Source organism: Zalophus californianus, chromosome 10, assembly GCF_009762305.2.
Source record: "Zalophus californianus isolate mZalCal1 chromosome 10, mZalCal1.pri.v2, whole genome shotgun sequence".
Lineage (NCBI taxonomy): Eukaryota > Metazoa > Chordata > Mammalia > Carnivora > Otariidae > Zalophus > Zalophus californianus.
This window is the reverse complement of record NC_045604.1, coordinates 20175678-20181677: the sequence shown is the minus strand read 5'-3', so window position 1 is coordinate 20181677 and position 6000 is coordinate 20175678.

Below are 6000 nucleotides of genomic sequence, written 5' to 3'. Positions count from 1 at the left end.
TTGTGCAAATCTAACATTATAGTTGTGATATGTGCTTTCAGTCATTCACAGTGTTCCTATGCCATAATGTAGAGTAGAACAGTACTGCTGATGTTATAATGTCGATGTCTGGGTACTATCTACTATCAGAAGATGGTCTATTGATGTATGAAACTCCCATGGCATTGAACTATTTAATGTACTATAAAGGCCTCATGTTAAATATGAAGTAGATTCAGATATAGAGTGTAGGTTATATTAGTTAAAATGAATATTAAACATAATATATTATATTTATATAATATATATTTTATAAATGTATATATTTTATAATTAAAATATATTTTAAATTAGAAATAAATATATATATTTATAATATAATATATAATAATATAATCCATATTAAAAATGGATTTGTATCATTTTATGTTTCTCTTTTCTCTCTCTCTCCCCTTCCTGCCTCCCTCCCTCCTTCCCTCCTCAAAGAAAAATTATTGGTGTTTCAATGAAATGTTATTATAGAAAAATATTTTATGGGAAATCATGGTAATACATAAATATAGGAAGGTACAATTTTCAGGACACCAACATCAGACAACATTGGTCAGTGGAATCCCTATTAAAGGAAAAAAAACATCTTGGAGAAAGAGAATAACGAACTTCCATAAACTACAAGGAAAACTCTTCTTGTGTCTTTTTTTTCTTTCTTTTTGAGAATTGCTATGAACATGTAAGTTCAAGGGTGTATGAAAATGAAAGGAAAGGTAATGAAAATTAATTGAACGTTTAGGAACTTCAGTAAGGGATTTATTTTCAGAAGGGTCAATTGGCTGAGTTAATTTGCTCAGCCCTAATAATAAGGTGTTAGTGATTTAAGATTCAGTGTCTTTTACTTACTGGAAATATGTGGTAAACCTAAATAAAAACATTCCATTCAAATAGTCTACTTTCATTCCTACCAAATAACACTTCTTATAAGTCATGAAGGTACTGTTTGCAAGTTTAAAGAAGCAGTGTACAAAGTATAATTCTTGAATATATATCTTAAGATTTTATAAAATAGAGAATTAATGTAAATCATATTGTGATCTTAAACAAGTGAAATTGTTCTCGTTAGAGTTCAAATATTCTGTTAGCACCTCATGAGAGCTAAAAAGTGAAATTTTGCATGAGAAATAAAAAGTGAAATTGACTAGAAGAAATCAAAATGAAACTACCTATGCTGTATTCGTTGTTTAAACTCTGCTGTGCATATTTTGTAACTTTCCAATCAATTTCTTCTAAGTATAGAATAGTTCTGGTTTCAGAACAATTGAGAGTTCTTTCTAGGAAGCTAAACTCTTACAACTTATTAAATTAGTATATCATTAAAAATCACTGTAATAAAATTTCTTTTAATATTCAGACTTCAGGTATATATTTTGCAATATGAAAGTTCTGTAAAGTCAAGCTAAAGGCAATGTCAAATAATATTATTCATTTGTTAATCATTAATGCTGGAAATAAAATTTGAAAATGAATTTCGTTCTAGTAAATAATACATTACTTGGAATACATATTTTCTTACTCAAAGTAAATGTATTAAATTAAATTAATATTGCATGGAGATTAATAGAGATGATACACTGTGTGTCTCAAAGAGGATTGTGGTAGTTGGAGATTTTTTCCTTTTGTATTTTAAATCACTAATGAATATATTGCAACATACTATCATTTTTTGGCATAGTAGGGCATACAGGAACAGAAAAATTATATGTTTTGTCCTAAGCTATTAGGTAAGTTTTTGTTGGTTAAGATAATTGAGTCATAAGATTGACTACATGATTAACCTATATATTTATTATTTAATGAATTGCTGCTGATGGAATTTTGTTCATCTGTTTTGGCAAACCATTTACCTTTGAGGATTGGGAAAAAAATCCAATCCCATTGCTTTTTAAACAGATAAGGAAAATTTCTAGGTAGTTATATCACTAAGAACACTTTTGTCTTAAAATTCAAAAGTGCACAGGTTAAAGTAGCTTTAATAATACGGAACTTTTACGTATACCCAAAAAGTCATTCAGAGATGGAATGGCTCTAAGGTAGGTTCATTCACTGAACCAATGCCATCAGAGAAGACCAAATTTTTCCATCTTTGTCTTTCTTAATGTTAGGTTGTCGTTAGGCTTGCATTAGCAATTGTCACAAAACATGTACCAGTTCAAGCAAACATGACAATTAAAACAAGAAGATGAAATCATACGTCTGTTAAGAACAAGACAACTTTTCCCCAGGAAACAATCAAATACTTTGGCATCTTACTTGCTAAAACTACATAACCCATCCGTGCTAAAACAAATTGCATGGAAAGAAAAAAAAAGAACATTGTGTTTGACAATGTCCACTATTCATTCAGAGGGCACTGCAGTGAGCCTCCTAAAAGAATAGGGCTGCAAAGAAAACAAGTTCAAGCTTCTCTTAGAAGAGGGGAAGAAAAAAAATTGGAGAAAGAACTAAAAGGGTACACTAGTTCTAATGTAAAGAAAATTCAGATAATATCCATTTTTAAATGAAGCAAAATTTATAATAAAGTTCTAATGAAAATTATGGATCAAAATTATACAAAATCATGAGTTTGGACAGAAATCCCTTCATGTAACAAACATCTTAACCAAGGCATAGAACATTTCCATACTCCAGAAAGCTCCTTACATTTTTTTTTCCAGTTCATTTCCAAAGTGCATAAAATGATTATTTAGATTTTTTTTTGACTACTTAGATTCCTATTATAGATTATTCTGCATGTTCTTGAGCTCTTTAAACTTAGATCATATATTTTTGTGTTTTTTTGTGCCTGGCCTCTTTTTCTCCACATCATATTGACTGTATAATTTTTTTTCACTTATTTATTTCCGTTTTATGAGTATATCATGCTTTGTACATTGTTTTATTGATTAACTTTTGGGGTCTTCAAGTTTCAATTATTGTGACTAAAACTGCTAGAAACATACTTGTACAGGTATTGATATGGACATATGTTGTTATTGCTTTTGGGTGAAGACCCAGGAGTAGAATTGTTAGTTCAGAGGGTAGATAGATGTTTACCTTTACAAGAAACTCTTAAATAGTTTCCCAAATAGGTTTTATCACTTTACATATTCACAAGCAGTGTATGAGATTTTCAGGCGCTCTACATCTTCTTCAGTGTTTGCTGTGGTCGGTCTTTTTTTTTTTTTTAAGATTTTACCTTTTGCTTATTTATTTACCTACTTAACAGAGGGAGAGAGAGAGAGTGCGTGGACAAGCAGGGGGAGCAGCAGGGAGAGGGAGAAGCGGGCTCCCTGCTGAGCAGAGAGCCTGAGATGGGGCTCCGTTCCAGGACCCTGGGATCATGACCTGAGCCGAAGGCACACGCTTAACTGACTGAGCCACCCAGGCACCCTGGAGTTTTTTTTTTTTAATAGAGTTCTATTTTATTAATTTTTAGATGATTTTTATTGAGATATAATTGCCAGATAACATTGTATTAGTTCCGGATGTACAACACAGTGATTCAGTATTCTTATATATAACAAAAATGATCAGAATAAATTAACATTGTATATGTTAATTTGTATAACTATACATAGTTATGTGTTTGTGTGTGTGTATATATGTGTGTGTGTGATGAGAACTTCTAAGATCTACTCTCTTGGCAACTTTCAAATATATAATATTATCTTATTGTAATCACTATGCTATACATTGCATTCCAGGACTTACTTTATAACTGTAAGTGTATACCTTTTGACCACTTTCACCTATTTTCCCACCCCCTCTCCCTGCCTCTGGCAATCACCAGTTTGTTCTCTTTAAGATTTTTTTTTTATTCAACTTAAGTGAGAACATATGCTCTTTTCTCTGTTTGACTTATTTCACTTAGCATAATGCCCTCAAAGTCCATCCATATTGTCAGAAATGTTGACCAATATTTTGGCCTATTTTTAAATGGTAATAATGTAAAAATAGAAACAAAAAACAAAAACAGACTTGCTCATAAGCATAGGCAAAAAATACTAATATGTTAAGAACTAAATACTATGGAATGTAACTGAACTTTGATAATATAACTCCAAGGCAAAGTTGAAACTATAGTAGCATGAAATACAAATGTTTAATTTTTACTTATCCTAGTTGACCACTGCAGATTATCAAGGGATATGTGCTCTCATGATTCACTCAAGTATCCTGGGTGATGGAATCTCCACTTTTTTTTCAGATTTTATTTATTTATTTGGGGAGGGGGGATGTGTAGAGAGCAAGCACAAGCAGAGGCAGAGGGAGAGGGAGAAGCAGACTGAGCAGGGAGCCTGATGGAGGGCTCCATCCCAGAACTCCAGGATCATGACCTAGGCCAAAGGCAGACGTTTAAGCAACTGAGCCACCCACGTGCCCCTGGATTCTCCACTTTGACATAAACTGTCATGAGAGAAGAAACAAATTTTTTGCCTTCCTGGTTAAATTTATTCCTAAGAACTTTGTTATTTTTGTTATTATTATGAATGGTATTATTTTCTTTCTTTTTTAAAAAAAGATTTTATTTATTTATTTGAGAGAGAGAGCACACACACAAGTGGGGGGGGGAGGGTAGAAGGAAAGGGAGAAACAGACTCCCCACTGAGTAGGGAGCCCAAAGAGGGGCTCCATCTCAGGACCCCGAGAACATGACCTGAGCTGAAGGCAGATGCTTAATCGATTGAGCCACCCAGGTGCCCCTGTTTTCTTTATTTCTTTTTCAGGTATTTCATTGTTAGTGTATAGAAACACAACTGATTTCTATATGTGGCTTTTGTATCTGCTACATTACTCAATCTGTTGATTAGTTCTAAGAGTTTTCTGGTGAATACTAGGACTTTCTGTATATAAGATCATATCATCTGCAAACAGAGATAGTTTTACTTCTTGCATTCCAATATGAATGCTCTTTATTTCTTTTTCTTGCTTGATGCTCTAGCTAGGATTTCCAGGTTGAATAGGAATGGTGAGAATGGACATCTTTGTCTTGTTCCTGATCTCAAAGGAAAGCTTTCAACTTTCACCATTGAATATGATGTTAGCTATTAGCTTGTAATATATGGCCTTTATTATGTTGAGGTATATTTCTTCTATACACAATTTGTTGAAAGGCTTTAACATGACAGATGTTGAATTTTGTCAAATGCTTTTTCTGCATCTACTGAGATAATTGTTTGAGTTTTTATCTTTCATTAATGTGGCATATCACATTTATTGATTTATATATATTGAATCATCCTTATAATCCAGAGATAAATTCCATTTAGTCATGGTGTATGATTATTTTAATGTAGTGTTGAATTCAGTTTGCTAATATTTTATTGAGAATTTTTGCATCTGTTATCATTAGGTGTATTGGCCTGAAGTTTTCCTGTATTGTTCTTATCTGATTTTGGTATCAGGCTAAATAATGCTGGCCTCATAAAATGAATTGGGAGTTTTTCCTCCTCTTCAGTATTTTGGAAGAGTTTGAGTGAATGAAAGATGGATGCTATGACATACATAATGTTCGAGAAATAGTACTTGGATAGTAGAATTTAAAGTGCTAGAATTTAGTTTACTTATCTGAATTTTGCAAATAATGCATTGAATAAGAATCTCCAAAAAATCATTTTAAAAAGCTGAGTTTTAGGGGCACCTGGGTGGCTCAGTTGTTAGGCATCTGCCTTCGGCTCAGGTCATGATCCCAGGGTCCTGGAATCGAGTCCTGCATCGGGCTCCCTGCTCCTCGGGAAGCCTGCTTCTCCCTCTCCCACTCCCCTTGCTTGTGTTCCCTCTCTCATGGTCTCTCTCTCTCTGTCAAATAAATAAATGAAATCTTTAATAAAAAGTTGATTTTTAATAATACTGTTAAATGATAAAAATAGAAAAACAACCTCCCCTCCTCACACACAAAAAGTGCTAACAACATTGTGCTTTTATATCCTTGTCATTTATCATGTTCTATAAGGGAGGATAGTTCTGGTTTGTTAAACATTAATTAAA